General features: G+C 37.0%; 1 long non-coding RNA gene across 1 annotated transcript in view; it reads left to right on the forward strand.

The window, feature by feature from the left end:
- LOC147846633 (uncharacterized) overlaps positions 1-20,000 on the forward strand; it is an 89,564-nt gene that overhangs the window by 28,803 nt on the left and 40,761 nt on the right. The window lies entirely within an intron of this gene.

The raw sequence follows: 20,000 nt of genomic DNA on the forward strand, positions 1-20,000 counted from the left end.
TGATCCTCATGTCAGTGTCTGCTTTCTTTCTACCACACACACACACACACACACACACTCACACACATGCACACTCAGTTATAACCAGAGGAACTATTTCTTAAACAAAAAGTTCCCATTTTGACCATATTTGGAGCAGTCATGAATATTAATGAGCTCTGCTGTGATTCTCCTCAGATTGTTTCTGTGCATGCTGTCTCTCTAATACACACACAAAAACAAAGACATGAACACACACACACATACAACTTTGTCCACATTGAAAGGAGTTACCCAAAGTCAAGAGGGAGTACGACAATGGACAAATATCTCTTTATTTTTACATGCAATCTGATCCACACTTTCTCGGGTCATCTTATATTTCACTTTTCCCTTATATTTCAGGAGACCCAGAAGTCCCCAAACTCATTCAGAATATGTGTTATGGCTTCCCTTGCACTAACACCCCTAAAACCGTCTGTCTTGTGCGTCTGCCACCTTTGTAGTTTTAAGCCACTTCTAACTGTGTTTGTAGTTCTAATCAAATTCCCGTCCAAAAAACACATCATTGTGGGTAATATTAGCCATTATAGTGAGCTCAGATCTGGACATTTCTAACAGACACACTACAGTAGTCAACATTTGAAGTGGATCAAAACCTTTCAACAAAGTTGTTATTGATCAACATCCAGTCTACGCCTATAGGACAACTCTGAGAAGCACTTCTGATCCACTTGACAACTGTAGACCATCCGGATAACTTTGGAAACTCATTCCTACAATTTGGGATGCAAAATGTATTCATTGATTTTTTCAAACACTATTTAGGACATAAAGTAGAGTAAATAAATCGAGACTCAGCACAAGACTTCTATTAAGTGAACATGACTGCAGTAAATGAAGACGAGGTGCTTCAGTAACTCAGACTCTATTAGCATTACAGTGGAGCTTGCTGGATTTGAGGACTGATCTCCCTGAAGAGGGTGATGACATTATCAGATCCCTGTGGCATAAATTATGGGATTAATGACAGTGTTGGGCCGCAGTGAAGGGCTGTGTGTCTCTAGTGGAGCAGTGTGTACTGGGCCGTGTCTGAATCTGCACCCGCTGCTGCTCTGAACATCACTGAAGCTGAAGACACTGAGCTGGTGTACGCTCACGGCAATGTCACACACAGCCCCACACACATGCATGCACGCACATGCTAGTAGTAGTAGTATTACTACTAAATTATGACAAGCATGATGTAACAAAATAACGGCAACAAAAATAATCTGTTTATACCCTTATAGTTTTATAGTATATATAGTTTTAGTTTTGATAGTTTTAAATGCCCCAGTACTGTATATTGGACACTAATGCCCCAGTATAGTACACTGGGTCTTAATATCCCAGTGTAGTGATGGGTCCTAATGCCCCAATACAGTATGTTGGGTCCTACAGCCCCTGTACAGTCTGTTGGGCCCTAATCCACCAATATAGTGCTGGGTCCTAATGCTAGCAAAGAGCCGTAATGCCCCAGTATAGTGATGTCTCCTAATGCCATGACAAAAGATCATATGGCCCCAGTATATGAATGGGTTCTAATGTCCCAGTACACTAAATTGGGTTCTAATGTCCCAGTATACTAAAGTTGGCCCTAATGATCCAGTATAGCAAAGGGTCCGAATACCCCAGTATAGTGAAGTAAGTTCTAATGTTCCAGTGCTGGCTCCTAATGCCCCAGTATAGTGCTGGCTCCTAATGCCCCAGTATAGTGCTGGCTCCTAATGCCCCAGTACAGTGATTGGTCCTAATACCCCAGTATAGTAAAGTCGGTCCTAATAGTCCAGTATAGTAAAGTTGGTCCTAATTCCCCAGTATAGTGCTGGCTCCTAATGCCCCAGTATAGTGATGGGTTCTAATGCCCCGTTATAGTAAATTGGTCCCTCATGCCCTAGCATAGTGATTGGTCCTAATACCCCAATATAGTAAAGTTGGTCCAAATGCCCCAGTATAGTAAAGTGGGTCCTAATGCTCCAGTATAGCAAAGGATCCTAATGTCCCAGTATAGTGATGGGGACACTATACTGTCAGTGAGCACCGTCGTGCAGATGAGATGTTGAATTAAGGTCCTGAACGAGGTCTGTTTACATCAAATCTCAATGCACAGCCATATCACCCTGCAGCCCAAGACCGGTTACTCACTAAAGCTAAGCAGGGCTGAGCCTGGTTAGTACCTGGATGGGAGACCACTAGGGAACACTAGGTTGCTGTTGGAAGTGGTGTTAGTGAGGCCAGCAGGGGGAGCTCAACCTGAGGTCTAAGTGAGTCCTAATGCCCCAGTAAAAGTGAAGGGGACACTACACTGTCAGTGGGCGCCGTCTTTCGGATGAGACGTTAAACCGAGGTCCTGACTCTCTGTGGTCATTAAAAATCCCATGGCACTTCTCGTGAAAGAGCAGGGGTGTAACCCCGGTGTCCTGGCCAAAGTCCCTCTATCGGCCCATACGATCATGGCCTCCCAATCATCCCCGTCCACTGAATTGGCTCTATCACTGTCTCTCCACTCCACCAATAGCTGGTGTGTGGTGAGCGCACTGGCGCCGTTGTCCTGTGGCAGCCGTCGCATCATCCAAGTGGATGCTGCACACTGGTGGTGGTGTGGAGAGACCCCCCTCATGATTGTGAAGCGCTTTGGGTGTATGGCCATACACAATAAATGCGCTATATAAATACACATTACATTACATTACATTACATTACATTACATTACATTACACTTCTTGTAAAGAGTAGGGATATGACCCTGGACGAATTTCCTCCATCAGACCATAACCATCAAAGCCTCCCAATCATCCCCATACGCTAAATTTCTTATATCATTGTCTCTCCTCCACCTGCACAGTAGGTAGATGCTGCACACTGGTGGGGGTGAGGAGAGACCTCCCTCACACAAATGTAATGTGCGTTGGGTGTGTGGCAATATACAATAATGCGCTAGATAAATGCACATTACAACTAATAATCTGTACAGTATTTAAAGTCACTGATCTCATGATGAATGTTTCTGCAGTTGTGGGCCGGTCAGTCCTCCTCTATGTGCTGAATCAGAATGTGTGTGTGTCCCGAACTGAACGCCGGTCTCCTCATTACTGCTGGCGGGTCAGGAGGGTCGAGCTCTGCCACACACACTGACCTTTATCAGCTCGAATTAGCCTTTGTGTCTGCGTTTAAGAGCGAGTGGCTGGTCTTCAGTGGGTGAATGAGGTCTGTGCTGCTGGCGCTGGTCCAGTCGGATTGTGCTCCTGCCAGACCGTCATCTCTGCTGATTCTCATTCAGAGCTCAGAAAACACGGCTTTCTGCCAGAGATCTGAGCAAAACTACTGGATCAGTGAGCTCACGTATGATTAGGATGACTGTAGCACATGCAGGATCTACAGCTTGTTTGATATATTATTAACAGTTTGTTATAATTTAGCTCAGCTTAATGTTATAATAACAGGCTTTAGTTGTAGTATTTGTTCTCTCGTAATGGGCTCTATGCATAGCTAGTGTTTTTCAGCCAAATTTCCAATTTCATAAAGCTCCTTTTGTTTGAAATGTAATTGACAAATAAAAATAATTCAATAAAATTTACGATGGTACAACACCTTATGTCCTTGTAAAAATCATCATACAGTCAAAGGTCTCAATCACATACCATTGATCAACAATAATCCAGAGTCAGCATTGCATATGCGGCGATGTGTCAACTGCGTATGATCACATTGTGATATCGATGCTGAAACCATATATTGTGCAGCGCTACCGTATTCCAAAATAGCTTCAGCAATTAATCGTAACAAGAAACGTTGATACCATCTTAGGCCCCGTTTACACTAATGCGTTGTCGTTTTAAAACGCATAAGTTTTGCTACGGTTACTCCATCCATCCACACTACACTAAGAGTTCTCGAAAATGCTGAAGAGGCCGTTTTCATTCTAAAGCGCTGCTGCTCCGTTTCAGTGGGGATGAGGAAAAACTGTGATATCTGAAAACAGAGGCGGGACGGTAAAGTCTAGATCGGATATGCGGCCGGCCGGAAGTTCGATATGCACATTAATAAAGCAGCATTTTTTATGACACTGTATAACAATAATTAATATTTTTACAGTACTGTGAGAGTTGGGTTTAAGGTTGGGGTGGGGGTAGGCGTTAAAAATACATTTTATTGGGTAATTTAATAGATAACATAACTAATACTCGGTACAACTACAGTTTTTACATTACTGAGAGGATTGGGTTTAGGGTTGGGGTGGGGGTAGACGTTAATAAAATACAACAAATGAGAAATGTAATAACTAATAGAAATAATTCGCGTTAACTTCCGGCCGCAAACGTATCCGCTCTAGCAACAACCAGGCAGGACTGCTGAGATTCGCTATCTGATTGGGGCTTTTGTGTCATTGCGTATCCTTCCCTTATTCGTCAAGTCCCTATCACATGACTATAACACATGGCTTTAATGCTACCGGAAGACAGTACTGTAAATGACAACATGGGCACAGAAATGGGAGCGTTGTTTGCACTATTGTCTGTTTTAGGCGCCATTGTGTAGTTATTCATTTGTTACGTTTAGTAACAACTCGACCTCGACATCTGTCCACAAAAATACCTCTCTTGCTTTCTTTGCCATCGCGTTTAATGTTCAACTGGCGTTTGTTGACTGTCAATATCCAAATGCTGAGCGAGACGCATGCTTTGTTTAAACTAGAACGCGTCTGCCCAGAGTTCGTGAATGGTCACGTGATATACGTTTTTGGTGGTGTAAGGTGGACAGAGATATGTTCAGAGACGCTAGGTGAAACGCTAGTGTGGACGCGGATCGTTTTTGATCTAAAACGCCATTTTAAAACTAAAACGCACTAGTGTAAACGGGGCCTTAGACCCACTGTACCCAGCAGTAAAAACACTGTCTAAGAAGATCTGAAGTGTTTTCTGCTGTTGTAAAGGCAGAGATGAGCTGATTGTTCTGGCAGGAGAAGCTGGTGAACGTGATCGCATTACGCTCTGACACTGAGGTGCGGATGTGCGAACTGAAGGAATAAAAGCAGAACAGATAAACGGACAATAGCGCCTGCAATCCCGTAACAGGATTATCCAGCATGACGTCTTCAAACATCAGCCCTGGGCAAAGAGAGGGCTTCTGGGGCCAGATGCAAAAACACACACCGCTCGCTGCAAAACGTCGGATGAATTAGCCCTGAAACAATCTCTGAGTCTCGAATCCAGCCGGAGATTTGAGGAAACAATGTTGTTTTCTAATCCAGAAGGGGAAAGGGAGTTCTTGTTGCGTGTATATCTGAGCAACATAATTCATTTGCGAGCGAGTGGACCGATCAGAATGTTCAATTTGTGGCACGACAAGCATTGGGAATTATAGTGCAAATGAACTCTGGGTTTTGTGAATCAGCTGAATGCTAATACCCCACTGAGGTGATGATGGATATACGCTGCATTTCAACACAACAGCTGATCTGAGAACAGAGAACAGGCACTTACCTGATGAAGAAGTTGGTGATTGGACGACAGGTTGATGGAAATGTTGGGGAATCAGACACGTCGTGAGCAGAAACACACATGGAAACAAGCAGAAAGACGAAACAAAACTATTAGTACTGCAACCAATGCACAATATCTGTTTAAGGATGCACATGTCAGGCGGTTTATTTAATAATTAACCATAATGTCACTGTTTTTAACAGATTCTGAAGCTAGCATGAGTTGCTATGTGGATACCAAGGAAATCTGAATGTGTTTGTATCGTTGATTAGTGGTTACAACTCGGTGCTAAGCAGTGGTGTAAAGTAACTAGTTACAAATACTCAAACTCCTGTAATTGAGTAGTTTTCCTCAGGAATTGTACTGTACTAAGTAGTTTTATAAATGTGTACTTTTACGTTCCCTTGAGTAAATTTTTAGTGCTGTATCTGTACTTTTACTCTGCTACTTTCCTTCATCCAGCAGTCTCTATTTTTTCTTGTCTATGCGGATTAAAAAATCTGTCCTGTGATACCCGTCCAATCAGATCGCACACAGAAGGTAAATCGCATCATAATGAACAACTCAAGACATGGGCGATTTATAAATGCAGCAAACCTTTCGGAAGCATTAAAAGTGTCCAAGAAGATGTCCAAAATCTTTACACACAAATACCCAGAGGCTGTTTAGATGATGTCACTGATAAGAAGATGACAGATGTTTACTGTATAATGACCAAACTGCCCTAAACACCCAGCAGACACAAGACATCAACATGACGTGAGATTGACGTTGTACTCCATGTTGTGGCGGCGTTGCATTTTGTTTGAAATTGAAAATCAGGTTGATATCAAAACTCAACGTCAGGCCAATGTCAATGTCCAACGTCCAACCTAAAATCAACCAAATATCAATATCTAATGATGATGTCACAGCTTGATGTTGTGTGGACGTTCCCAATATGACGTCTATCAGACGTTGGATTTTGGTTGCTATACCATATGAATAAATGTCAGTATTTGACATCAATATGATGCTGGTTTAAAATGTTTGCTCAACGTTGGATTTTGGTCACTTTCCAACCCAACCTAAAATCAACCAAATATCAACGAATAATGATGTTACAGCTTGACGTTGTGTTGATGTTACCCCTATGACGTCTATCAGATGTTGGATTTTGGTTGCTATGCCTGACGAATAAATGTCAGTATTTGTTGTCAATATGACGTTGGTTTAAGATGTTGGCTCGACGTTGGATTTTGGTCACTTTCCAACACAACCTAAAATCAACCAAATATCAACGTCATTATTGGACATTAGAATAAAATTGTCCTTAGATGCTGGCTAGACATTGAATTTTGGTAACCTGACATCACAACCTAAATCTAAACTAATATTAACGCCTTATGAAGTTATACGTTTTAAGCTAAGCAATAACTAGATGCACTACAGAATGTTACGTTTACACACATCCACAAATTACATGCAAATGCATCAGCTTTATACAGCGTAATATTCACTACTCACTACTCATGAGTACTTTTGAAAGGGCTACTTTTTACTCACTTGCAGTAATATTTACAACAGATACTTTTACTCGCACTACATTTTTAGGCAAGTAATGGTACTTTTACTTGAGTATGATTTTTCAGTACTCTGTCCACGTCTGGATATTACTAAGGAGTTCTGCGTGTTTATCTTGTCAATTGCTCTTTATTAACATGTTCTGGTTTGCTGCTAGGAAGTTACCAAGTACTTATGAGCATGTTTATCTTGTTGATTAGTGATTACTAACAGACTCCAGGTGGTTGCAAGGAGGTTACTAAAGAGTTCTGAGTGTATGTCTTGTTGACTGGTGGTTACTAACATGTCCTGAGTGTGTACAAGGAGATCATCAAGCCGCTCTGAATGCATTTATCTTGTCAATTAGTGGTTAAAAACACAATCTGGGGTGTTTGCTACGAGGTTAACATACTTAGCCACGCCACTCCAACAAACAGAAATGATGTCGTTTCCCTTAGCCCTACGGCTTGGGACACCTCTATCCATGAACCTGCAAAACCAGGGGGAAGGGCTAAGGGGTAGAATTGGTATTAGGCCATAGTCTCAGTACCAGCCCCCTGGTACCTTTATTCATCAGGGGTTGCCACAGCGGAATGAACCACCAACTTATCCAGCACATGTTTTACACAGCGGATGCCCTTGCAGCTGCAACCCAGTACATGGAAACACCTGAAACACGAATGAAACGCCTACTTTACTACATCCAATCAGCTTGCAGCAGGTAAAACAGGCCACGCCCACTTTTTAATCATTTAATAATTTTGCTTCTCCTGGAACTGAGTCATAATAGGATAATAAAACACTGAGCATCTCAAACATATGCAACGTATCTATTAATGATGATAGCTCAGGTTATTGCTCGTGTAGCCGTGTTTCTCAGACAGATTTAGTGCGATTAGCCTTTAGATCAGAGTGTTTCTCTTGCTCCTTCTCTCACACACACACACACACACACACACACACAGATGCACACACACACACACACACCATCATCCCAAAACAAACCCAGATTTCACTGCACTGTTATATCTGGTCTCTAACAGGACGGCTGTGCTGAATTCTGCTTTTTCCGCCCACCCTGCACTTCTTCATTACTCAACGCCGCGCATGCTAAACGTCTGCCCGTCGCCCGCCGTGGGAAAATGTCATCCGTGACAACCTGAGCAAACATCAAGAAGAGCTGAAATAGACCTGGGCTCTGACACACAGGCCTGGGAACAGCGTTTCATGTTTTAATGGGCTCCGTGCGCGCGTATGTGTGTGCGGTGAACAGTGTCAGACGAACGCAGCATTTAGCCGTCGTCGTGCTTCAATGGACGGCGGTAATGAGTGAGAAATGACATTTGTGTGGCACAGTGGCATTTAGCTGGACTTATCGACATGTGTGACATTTGTATTTGCTCATTTGTCTCTCCTGCAACCAATGACAGAACGGAAACAGAGGAAAACTAAGCTTGACCCTGTTTTATTGTTGATTTATTTTGACAGCAGTCCTGAGGAAACGAGCTTTCTGTAGGGTTTGTTTTCATGGCTCGGGAGGCTTATATGCTCCTAAAATGAATGTTTAAACTAGAATTAGGAGAAATATAAATAGATTGAATGAGTAATTAGTCGTCATCCAGAGTAGAGAGCTGTGAAATGAATAAGAGGCAGCTCATGCCATTAAATAAAACAGACTTATGGCGAGTTCAGACTGCATGATTTTCAGAGTAGTCGTGTCACAGATGTTTTCACACTGCTTGACTATCTGGGCTGGCGTTTCGTCGCTGCTTTGTTTACACTGCAAGATGGATCGACGACAGGGACATTCACATTGCATGACTTTACTATAGGGAGAATCGCCGACAACTTCGTCCAAACTACGTCTCACAGCCAAAAACATGTAGTATATCTTTTGTTATTAACTACATAACGAGAAAGAAGCCTTTAATGGGGTAGAACATGTGCATGTTTGCTCACCTGGGTTTAAAGGGAATTAGCCATTTCTCCTCAACATTGATAATAAACTAATTTCTTTCTGTATGAAATGTCAAACAGACACGGTTGCTCCTGAGTCCTGTCAAACCTCCACTAGTTTTTCCTCCATTTCGTGGGTCCAAATAAACCGAAAAAGAGCGCTTTTAACTTCTCCCCCAGCCTCCCGCTGGCCTGCAGCAGGTATACACACACACACACACACACACACACACACACACACACACACACACACACACACACACACAAGTGAAAGCTGCTCTCTCATTGGCTGTAGGCGATCACTGATGTTATTTTCAGTCAGAACTCAATTCACACGGCATGATTTGAATCGCCGACAGCTCCAGATATTCAGCACGCCAAATATCTCACAGGCATCGGCGACTCATCGGCGATTCTCTCAGATCGCGTCTTTGATCGTTCATAATGTGTGATTGTCACTCACGTGCACGAGCAGCGATTTGCCTGGGATTTCAGGCATTTGTCGGCGATTTCTCAAAACCTGTCGGCGAGCCAAAATCTGGGCTAAAATCACGCAGTCTGAACTAGGCATTAGTAGACTGTAGACATATAGGGCCCTATCATACACCCGGCGCAGTGTGGCGCAAGACACGGCACAGTAGTCTTTTGGTAGTTTCAGCTTGGCGCAAGAGTGGTTTTGAGGCGTTGCGCTACGCTGTTTAAATAGCGAATGCATTAGCGCTCATTTGTGCACCCATAGGCGTTCTGGTCAAAAAAGGAAGGCGTTCTGAGGCGGACTGCTGGTGCATTGCTATTATGAGAAACTAAAATAGATTTTTCTTTAGACCAAAACAAACCTGGTCTAAACTCCAGCGCAGAGTTGCGCCTCGCTTACACACTGCTTAATACACACAAGAGAGCAATAGGCAAATATCTTTACATATGAAAACATTTAAATATTAAGGATATATATAGGATATAATAAGAATAGATATAGAATATAAATATGAAGGATTAAAATATTACAAAACATATTATTTTCTAGCCTACATAAATATAAAAAAATCACTGCTTTTACGCCTTCTTCATCTCGGGAGGCTTTTTCAGTTCATTCATAACAATTTGCTCTCACAGAAATGTTACAGCATCCCACTTAAACATCTTAAACTCGTAACAGTGTTGAAGAAATCTGCTCTCCGTTAAACAGAAATTGGGGAAAAAATAAACTGGGGGGGCTAATAATTCTGACTTCAACTGTATATTGCATCACAAAAAAACGACTGAGGTCATGTGCATGTGTTGTGCGATAAGTTCATGTATTGATTATTGTGACAGATGACTGCATCCTAATAAATCATTTTAATTTCACAGGGACTCTGAATCAAACTAACATGATCCTAAAAGAGGAAAGCGGAGTGAGATTTTGCACTGTCTCTCTCTGCCGTCTGTCTGTGAGAATCACCGAAATGCTCAAGCGATGTGTTTTTTTGGTGCTGTTTGAAGATAAATAAAGCTGAGGGTTTGATGGTGTGGAGATGAGGATGTTAAACCGCCGGCTGCTTTTCGGAGCATGCGGCGTCACATCGGGTTGGTGACCTAATGAAGATAAACTGAAGGAATGGAGGAGAATCTCACACCAATAATCCCTTGCTTTTGCTCCGAGCTTCTCATTAATGTGGATAGAGAATGGAGATCCTGCTGCTTCTCTCACTACACCAGCAGCCCCGCTCTGCCATCGCTAACACATATACAGCAGAAGACGAGCTCACAGAAACACAGCTCACACCATCAGCAATAATACCGTTAAGAGAGCACTTCAACACTTCTGTATTTGAGTGTTTGCTTTATATAGTAAACTACTGACGACGTTCCTTGTAAATTTAAAATAAATGTATAAATCATTTTGCATAAAGTACTGAAACGGTGCCATGTTTCAGGCACATTTATATGCATTTTTTTTTTAGATACAAAACCAATGTTTTTAAAAGTACTTCAATCTCAGAAAAACACAGAAAGTATTTATTTGAAGGGAATAACCATTAAAAATGTAAATATAAATGATATTATTAATAATAGAATTATTATTAGTAGTAATATAATAATAATAATAATAATAATAATAATAATAATAATTATTATTATTATTATTATTATTATTATTATTATTATTATTATTATTTATTTATTAATTTTTTTTTCATTCATTTATTCATTCATTCATTTTCTTGTCGGCTTGGTCCCTTTATTAATCCGGGGTCGCCACAGCGGAATGAACCGCCAACGTATCCAGCAAGGATAAGGATAAGTTTTCACGCAGTGGATGCCCTTCAAGCCGCAACCCATCTCTGGGAAACATTCACATACACATTCACACACACTCATACACTACAGACAATTTAGCCTACCCAATTCACCTGTCAGCATGTCTTTGGACTGTGGGGGAAACCGGAGCACCCGGAGGAAACCCAGGCGAACGCAGGGAGAACATGCAAACTCCACACAGAAACGCCCACTGAGCCGAGGCTTGAACCAGCAACCTTCTTGCTGTGAGGCGACAGCACTACCTATTGCGCCACTGCCTCGCCCCAATTATTATTACTATTATTATTATTAATATTATAACTGAGAGAGCAGCTATATAAAATATAGATACATTTGAAGAGTTCTGATGCAAAAGTCTTGTCCCAATAGCTGGATTTAGAGGTTTTGGCATAAAAAGCACAGGTGGATTTAGCAGGTTTTGACACAAAAGAATATTTAACTTCTTAAAAACTAAAGAATTGTCTAAAGTGACATTTATGAAAAAAACATATTTTATTTACCAGCTAAAACCTAATCATTACATATAAAATGAAACTTCTGAACCTAATCAGAGGATCAAAAGAGCCAGATTAAAAATGCTCATTTACAAGAAAAGAGGTCTGATGGATTTAGAGGGTTTTGCATCTGAACACTTTATATATATATATATATATATATATATATATATATATATATATATATATATATATATATATATATATATATATATATATATATATATATATATATATATTTTATTTATTTATTTAATTCAATACAGCTTTATTTGTATAGCGCTTTTACAATGTAGATTGTGTCAAAGCAGCTTCACATAAATGGTCATAGTAACTGGAACAGTGTGGTTCAGGTTTTAGTGTTTAAGTTCAGTTCAGTTCAGTTTAGCTCAGTTCAGTGTGATTTAATCATTACTGAGAGTTCAAACACTGAAGAGCAAATTCATCGATGCGTAGCTCTACCAATCCTGAACCATGCGAGGCAGTGGCGACAGCGGAGAGGGAAAAAAAAACTTCACCTGATGGGAGTGAAGAAAAAAAACCTTGAGAGAACCAGACTCAGTTGGGCACGACCATTTTAATTTCTCCGCTGGCCAAAAGTCTTGTGCAGAACTTCATTCGCCGTGGTTTATGCTGGAAGATGGCCTCAATGAAAAGTGCTAAAAAAAAGAATATATATATATATATATATATATATATATATATATATATATATATATATATATATATATATATATATATATATATATATAAAAATATATATATATATATATATATATATATATATATATATATATATATATATATATATATATATATATATATCAAGTATTATTACAATGTTTATTAATGATTATATATTACTGTCATTTGAATATTCCATATACAGTTGAAGTCAGAATTATTCGCCCCCTGTTTATTTTTATTTTCCCAGTTTCTGTTTAACAGAGAGCAGATTTTTTTTAGCACTTTTCTAATCATAATAGTGTTAATAACTCATCTCTAATAACTGATTTATTTTATCTTTGTCATGATGACAGTAAATAATATTAGACTAGATGTTCTTCAAGACACTTCTATACAGCTTAAAGTGACATTAAAAGGCTTCACTAGGTTAATTAGGTTCTAAAAAAAATGCATAGCTTAAAGGGGCTAATAATTTTGTCCTTAAAATGGTGTTAAAAACAATTTAAAACTGCTTTTATTCTAGCTGAAATAAAACAAATAAGACTTTCTCCAGAAGAAAACATATTATCAGACATACTGTGAACATTTCCTGCCCTGTTTAACATGAATTGGGAAATAAAGAAAAAAAAGAAAAGTAAAATTCAAAGGGGGCGAATAATTCTGACTTCAACTGTATAAATATATCTATTTACCTATATACAATTAATAATTAAGCATAGTATAAAAATCTATAAATTAAGTTCATATTTCATACAAATATAAAATTACATTTATATAATAATTTATATTACAGGACATTTGAAAATAATATTATTATGAATATAGTGTCTGCTATATAGGACTGCTCTCTTGATTATTAGCTTCCTGTTGACGCCAAGAAAGTGTTGAAAACTTGCTCGAATGATTATTTGACTTTCTAAATGGAAATTGCATGATTAATTTGGCACTGGTGTTGTTTTTCTCAGCTGCAGGAGGGTGTGCTGAACACTGTGACAGCAACACAAACACACACCACAAATTAATGAATGATGTCATCCTCTCATTTGCATAGGGACTCTTAACGCTGCCAATACGTGACGAGCATCTGTGGGAGTCGTTCTGTTCTGAGTGCTGCATCACAGCGTTCGCTGATCATTTAAATAATAATAATAATAATAATATAACTGTTCAGACTTCACTGTGCAAAGACCTTGAATTAACTTGTGGTTCAGTGGTTAACACAGTGGCCTCACAGCTAGAAGGTCACTGGTTCGAGTCCCGGCTGGCTCAGCTGCCATTTCTGTGTGGAGTTTGCATGTTCTTCCCGTGTTGGTGTGGGCTTCCTTCGGGTGCTCCGGTTTCCCCCACAGTCCAAACACATGCGCTATAGGGGAATTGATGAACTATATTGGCCGTAGTGTGTGAATCAGTGAGTATGGGTGTTTCCTAGTACTGGGTTGCAGCTGGAAGGGTATCCGCTGTGTAAAACAGATGCTGGAATAGTTGGCGGTTCATTCCGCTGTGGTGACCTCTGATAAATAAGTGATATAAATAAATAAATAAGCCGAAGGAAAATGAATGAATGAATATTCCAAATAAGATATGGTCCATCCCTATCGTCAGGCTGATAGAGACAGGACAGTGTGGTGTTTTTCAGCATGTGGAGCAGTGAGAGCAGAGTCAGAGCAGACACAGGTCAGTGATCAGAGGCTCTGCTTACTCAATGACCCTGGAGAACCAATGAAAGTCAAGGAGATTGAGCTCAAAACTGTCCTGCAGACACAAGGACGCAGCGGAGAACAGCACTGGGCTCCTACTTTAAGCCTAATCACAAATTCCATGACTTTTCTCTGACTTTCACTGACTAAAAAGCTCAATTATTAATAATAGTATTAATAATATTATACTAAAGGGGACCTATTATCCACAAATCACTTTTGTAAAGGGTTTAAAACACAATTGTGTGAGACAGCATGTAAAATAACCAGATTGTAATGGTGAACATGCATTAATTGTATTGGTTATAATCAGACTTGATAAGGGAGACACTGTGATTGACATGCTATCTTTGTACGTGTCATCAGAGGGGGAAAGCCCCGCCCACTAGTGTCCATCTCTCCATCTTATTAGCATCTCCAGCAGCCCTGAGTGAGAAGCAGCCGTCTGTCCATTAACTCAGTGTTTGAGCTGCTGAAGATGATGTCAGCATAGACTAAGAGGATTACAGATGTGGAGTTTTAGATGAACAGTGACAGGAGCCACATAGACTGACAGAAGCATTAAGTACACACTCACACTGAAGCACACCTGACCAGCACTGTGCACACAGCTAGTCCTGTTTTTGAATCTGCGACTATGCTGACACAAAGGTGTTTGTAGCTCCGCCCTCTTCTGAAAACAGCTCAATCTCATTTGCATTTAAAGTGACAGTCACCAAAACGCCACAATTAGCATCAAAACCTAAAAGGGTAAGCTTCAAAGAGTTAAAACACATTATTTGTGTGTTATTTTGAGCTGAACACACACATCTTGTAAAAAGGGGCAAAATACGTTTTCTTTAAAACTATTTGGGCTCTATTTTATTGATCTAGGCCAGGGATTTCCACACTCCTGAACACACCTGAACCAGCTAATCAAGCTCTTACTAGGTACTAACGTCCAAGCAGGTGTGTTGAAGCAAGTTGGAACTAAAGTCAGCAGGACACTGGCCCTCCAGGACCGACTTTGGACACCCCTACATCCCTGATCTAAGCACAAAGTCTAAAGCTCATGGTGCAAAAGCATTAAGGATGCTATTTTAAGGATGGTAAAATACACTCTGCACCCCAGCGCATGGTCAAACATGGGTTGTGCTTATTCTCTCAATGAGTTCTGGCTGTTTTTTGAGCATAACATGCATTAAACCAATCAGAGTCTCATCTCCCATTCCCTTTAAGAGTCAGTTGCGTCACGCCATGGCACATTTGCTATTTACTTTGTAAGAGGAAAAACTGAACGCTTCACTACACTCTCAGGAATAAAGGTACGGGAGCTGTCAACGGGGAAGTATCTTTTTAAAAGATACCAATTAGTATCCAAATAGTCCACCAAATAGTCGTACCTAAAAGGTGCATATTAGTACCCAAATGCACCTAAAAATTACCGTTGAGGTACCATTATGGATCCTTCAGGTACAAATATGTACCTTTTAAAAAGGTACTAGTGACAGCTCCTGTACCTTTATTTCTGAGAGTGTAGCGAGCATCTGCAGCGCAAGCATAAAGAACGAGCCTCCTCCATTCGACCTCTTTACTTTCTCTTTACTTTGACTCTTTACTTCTTTACTTTCGTGGATAGGGAAACGGTCTTGTATGAACTCCACTGAAGACATCCATCAGCCGACATATTTAATTTAGTTTGTTAACCGCAAAGATTTAAGTCAAAATTATTTCTAAATTCAGTTCTAATCTAATCTTCTAAAGGAATAAATGAACAATAATAATGAAGCGTGGTCAGAAAACTGAGTTATATCCAAACACACATCCTGTTCTTATGCCACATATGATGATGCAGACATCTGAAAAAAAAAAACCCACAGGTAGACAAAATTTAAAACTTAAGTAAATATAAATATGCATATAATAAATAATACTGCTAATAATAACAATAATAACAACAATAATAATAATAATAATAATAATAATAATAATAATAATAATAAAAATAATAATAACAACATTATACAAAAGCAAATTGTCATGAATAAACTGAAAAAGCAGAAGAAGGCATGGAGGCAAGGGATTTGCTATTTAAACAACTTGGCGTAAAGCAGGAAAATCAGGGTTGCATTGGTTTAAAATTGGCAACAAATTGCAGCAAAAATGTATAACACCTTATTGCGCCGGGTGTACATCACTAAATAACTTAACTAAAATGAGCTAAATCGATCATATTACATTGTCTAATGCTGTGAGGTTGCCATCATTGATTTCTAATCATATATCTCCTCACTGATGCTGTTTTTCTGGTTTATTACTGTAAATCTGCTTGCAGTACATAAATAAACAGATCACACACACACTAATGGTTTCTCACTGCTGTTTTTAACATATGATCTTTTACATTTCTGTGGGTTTAATGGCCTCCGGCTTGAGTTCTGACCGCTGCACGTTGGTTTCTATATTAAATGTATTTTGATGTCATGCAGACGGATGTGTTTGTAAGGTTAATTAGCAGGTCATTTAGCTCACGCTGGAGCTGAAACTGAAATAAAGCAGAGTTTCATTTCATAATGCACGCCGCTTCATTATACAGCGTTTATTAAACATAAACACACACACATCGCATGTCGGAGGTCAGAGAGCGCCATCAACACGCTAATTAGTATTATAGTTATTTATAATGCATTTGATGGTTTCTAAGAACACGGAAATCGACAGATGCAAATAAACTAGCAGACAAGAGCTTCTCTACCTGTGAATCTGTATTTTACCAAGAGTAAAGTCATTAAACTTAGTAAATGGTAAATAGTTATGGGTATACAACTTATAGTAAATAGTTATGTGTAAACAAATTATGCAGAAACAAGCCACAACAGGACTACTGAACACTGGCCAAAGACATCCCTTTAAATTAAAGAAATATAACATGAAAAGTAATATAAAAATATACTACTACTACTACTACTACTAATAATAATAATAATAACTATTATTATTATTATTATTATTATTATTATTATTATTATTATTATTATTATTATTGCTGTTGATAAAATAATAATAATAATAATAATAATAATAATAATAATAATAATATCAACAGGAATAACAATAATAATGATAATATCAACAACAACAATAACAACAATAACAATAATAATAATAATAATAATAATAATAATAATAACAATAAAAATAATAATAACTTTTATTTTTATTGTAATAATAATAATAATAATAATAATAATAATAATAATAATAATAATAACAACAATAATATCAACAGTATCAATAATAATAATGATAATAATAATATCATTCATTTTCTTGTCGGCTTAGTCCGCTTGTAATAGTAATAATACTAATAATAATAATAATAATAATAATAATAATAATAATAATAATAATAATATCTTTTATTATAGCTATTACTTTTAATATTATTATTGTTGTATTAACAATTATACTATTAACGACAATAATAATAATAATAATAATAATAATAATAATAATAAAACAAATAATGATGATAATAATAAGAAGAATAAGAATAATAAAGTAATGCAAAGTATTGTATAATACATGTTGAATTAAAATATATTGAATATGTTTATTCTGAATCATATTACTTAATTTCTTATTTTTGCATTCATCTTTATTTGTGTAAATGAATAAATATATAATAAATGTAACAGATGTATTTAATATGATCAAAGTATAGTTCTAATATATTTTAATTGATTTATTTATTTCCTTAAGTAGCATCATGTAACTTATTAATGTTCTGTTGATGTTGTATAATTATTTATTAATGTTGTATTGCATCATGTTATAATTATGTATTAATTTAATAAATAAAAAAGCTTAATGAAATGTTAAATATTTTAATATGCATTTTATAAAAAGAACACAGCACATCATTTTAATGAATAATTTTGCTATTTAATTCACACACCCACACACACACACACACACACACACACACACACACACACACACACACACACACACACACACACACACACATATATATATATATATATATATATATATATATATTTTTTTTTTTTTTGCAATGTAATTGAATAAACTTTTTTATAAGACATTATATCATACATTCATCACCATCTACACTCTTAATAATAACATAAACATGTTCAAAATACATATTTTTTACAGCACATTTACAAATAATGTTTATTTTTTTCCAATTACAAGTGCTCTTTTTTGCTTTCTCTGTAGAAAAAACAATCAAGATATTAAATAATCTCTCATTTTCCGTCCTGTTGAGTATTAAACATAACCAGTCAGAATGCATTTGAATATGAAAGTTAACCTGAGTTGCTTATTTAAAGGCCAATAATCTACATGACGTGCAGTCATCCATCATTTTCAGGATATTTCTCAGTGCATCACATTGCATTAATTTCCAATCAGAAGGGAGTGTCAGTAATGAAGCGTTGTTTCAAACAAACCCTGGAGATTAAAACACGTCCATGAGGAGAAAATCAAAGAGAAAAACATCCCATGAAACACGCTGAATCTGCAACCTGAAGACCACCACTGAGACACAATCCCCCAACACTTCAAGAGTTTGATGTGGATTCTTATAAAAGTACGAACAAAACTTTCATATCAACTCATAATGAGAAATTCCAAGGACAGGTTTAACCGAAGTACCTGGAGACGAGCAGTTACTGATGCTGTTTGAAGACTGAATGACCTCCAGCTGCAGTAAAAGAGCTTTAATAGCAACTATTAATAGACAAATTCTGAGGATTTCAGACACGGATTTGACCCCTAATTTCAGTTCTGTCTGCTAAAGTCACAATTTAAATAAATGAATGAGTGCTTTGTTGCATGCATTTAAATCCATAAATAAAAGTAAATGAATAAATAAATAAATAAACAATTATGGTGTTCCTTGAACGGATAAATAAACACTGTGTTGCTTAAATAAATAAATTGACAAACAAACAATTAATTAAATAAATAAATAAATAAAAATGGTGTTGCTTAAATAAAAAAATACATTTGGTGTTCCTAAAAAAAAATAAATACTGTAATGCCTAAATAAATAAATTAATATGGTGTTGCTTTAAAAATGGATAACTAAATATTTACTGTGTTGCTTAAATAATTAAATAAATAAATGAGTAAATATTGTGTTGCTTAAATAAATAAATATTGTGTTGCTTAAATGAATAAATAAATAAATATGTTGTTGCTTAAATAAATAAATAAATAAATTTGTGTGTTCCTTGACTGAATAAATAATTAAATACTGGCTTGCTTTAAAAAATAAACAAACAAACAAACAAACAAACAAATAAATAAATAAATAAATAAGTAAATAAATAAATAAATAATGTGTTGCTTAAATTAAAAACAAAAAAAATCAAGTATGTTGTTTCTAATAAGTAAATAAATAAATACATATAATGTTGTTTTAATAAATAAATACATAAAAAAACAATTCAATAAATATGCTGTTGCTTAAATAAATAAAAAATAAACAATTATGGTGTTCCTTGAATGAATAAATACATAAATACTGTGTTGCTTAAATAAATAAATGAAAGAACAAACAAACAATTCAATAGTTTAATAAATAATTACATGAAAAAATAAATAAATATGGTGTTGCTTAAATAACTACGTAAAAAATAATAATAATTAATAGTGTTTCTTAAATAAATATTATAAACTTAAATATACAGAAAAAATTACATAAAACAATACAGTAAATGTACTTAAAATTTAAATTAAATACTCCAATAAAATTTAAAAATATTAAATAAATAAGATAGATTTTATTGAAATTACAATTCAAATAT

The sequence above is a fragment of the Danio rerio genome, chromosome 1 (assembly GCF_052040795.2).
Source record: "Danio rerio strain M-AB ecotype USA chromosome 1, GRCz13ab, whole genome shotgun sequence".
In the NCBI taxonomy this organism is placed as follows: Eukaryota; Metazoa; Chordata; class Actinopteri; order Cypriniformes; family Danionidae; genus Danio; species Danio rerio.